The sequence below is a fragment of the Empidonax traillii genome, unplaced genomic scaffold (genome assembly GCF_003031625.1).
Source record: "Empidonax traillii isolate 1590-97213 ecotype Southwest subspecies unplaced genomic scaffold, ASM303162v1 scaffold764:size1210623, whole genome shotgun sequence".
Classification (NCBI taxonomy): Eukaryota; Metazoa; Chordata; class Aves; order Passeriformes; family Tyrannidae; genus Empidonax; species Empidonax traillii.
The window spans coordinates 599394-601555 of record NW_020955957.1 but is presented as its reverse complement, the minus strand read 5'-3'; positions in this window follow the sequence as shown (position 1 = coordinate 601555).

The window sequence follows — 2162 nt, the reverse complement described above, 5'->3', positions numbered from 1 at the left end:
CTCTCATCATCAGGCTGATTTTCTTGAACAAAGACTGACTAATTCAAAGAGATCATGTGCGGGCCATGGAGACGTCATTAGAAGATGTGGTAAAATTCTGGAAGGTCGTCTCTTGGAAATACTCAGCTCATTAATTTTAAAGGCAAAGTCTGATACAATATCATAAACTTATACAGGAGAATGCAAATAAGTGTGTGATTTAACTACCGTAGCACAAGCGCTCTGGAGGACCAAACCAGCTTGTTATATTATGTTCATTTTTCTCTCGGGTGTGAAGTTATCAGATAAAACAGAGTACTGTGGAAATTCCATGAACTCATGGTAGATTAAGTAAAATTTCCAGAAGTTAACTGGTATTTTGGATGCCTGTAAGGAACACCTGTATTTAGTTTTACATTTATTATTATTATTTATTATCATTTATTACCATTTTCATACGTGTTGGGGCTTGGAGAAGCAAACATGAATCCCAGTAAAAGCGTAACAATATTACTTAAACAAAATTTGTTTACAATTCAATCATTCAGAACTCTTCTGTTTCCTTAAATACCTCATGCTTGTGTGATCCCTGGTACCAATTTGCAAATCTTTTTTAAAAATTTAGAGAACATAAACGAAGGCTTTCCATAATAAATTGGAATTTTTGTGTTTAAGACATAACAGGTGGCAAGAAGGGAAATGGAAGCTTTCCTTTTTATATAAAAATAGATACTGTATTTTGAGAGGATTTTCATGGCATTCAGTCACCAGGGTGAGGACCAGGACCAGGATTCTGTCACACACAGGCAGTGTAAAATTCCTGTGTCTCAGGTCCAGTTTGGCTTCCCCTGGAGAGAACCTCATTCAGCTTCTCTGAGTAGGTCCCAAGTGCTGAGATTTGTGAGGTTTTTTATCTCCTGAGCTGGTGGGGAGTCCACACTTAACTCCTAGGCTTTGAGGCTGCTGTGATGTTCTCTGGCTCTCCTCAGGACCACCGTCCAAAGGATTTTCCATCCTCCAAAAACTTGTGTTTGGTCTTCATTCTGAGTTTGTTAATGCCAGATTTATACAACCCAAGGTGTCCTACAACTACAAATTGCTGAGCAAAGGCGGGCTGTGGTGTCCAGCCAGGGTGGGTGCAGTGTTTACACCATTAGAGATAGACCTGGCACAGCCCAGCCTGCATCGTGTCCCTCTCTGCTCATCAATCCACTGCAGGCTAGGATAACCAGGATCCCAAAAGTAGGGGACTTAAAGGGATATTTTCCCATGGGACATCAATTCTCCCTTTTGTACCCAGCACTGCTTCCTGGGTATTTACATTTCAGCCCTGCCATGTCCAGGGCTGCAATTTCTGAATGTCTTTTTTCGACGTAATGCTGAGTAACGACACGAACCCACAGCTGACGATCCTCCAGTGCAGATAGATACACTCAGGATCCCTGAGCCGGGATAATTTATTCCCGGCCTCCACGGACCACGTTAAGCACCAAAGCTGTCTGATGATTTGGAAACAGTTGTAGCAACTGGATGTATCATCGAGTTCAAAAGAGACCGAAATGCCAACATAATGGATAATTGTAGCAGCGTCTAAGTGTCGAGGGAAATGCCTGCTGACAGGAGGCAGATGAGATCTGGAATGATATTATTCCATAGGAAAGCAGAAATTCCTGTTTTGAAAGGGAGAAAGGTCATGTAAAAAAATCTGTGTTTTCATACAGTGTGATTCAAAAAGGTCTAAAATAAAGTGGAGGAATTTATATATTATTTGGCAAATAATATATAAATATACATATATTATATATAGAATATATATTATATAATAATATATATTTATATATTATATATAATTACATATATATATATATATATTATATATATAATATATATAGAAAATAATATATCAATAAAACCTGTACCATTTTGACCAGCTTTGAAAATAGATAAGAATATTATAAAGGGTTATTTTTTTTTTAAAGTAAATACTATGTTTTCTTCAAGCCTACGGAAATGTTTTTTGAATTCTGCCTAAATTAATCCAGATTTTAAAAATTTCCATTTCTGCTTGACCCAAACTTGATTTTCCCTCTTTTTTTTTTTTTTTTTTTTTTTTTTTTTTTTTTTTTTTTTTTTTTTTTTTTTTTTTTTTCTTTTTTTTTTTTTTTTTTTTTTTTTTTATTTTA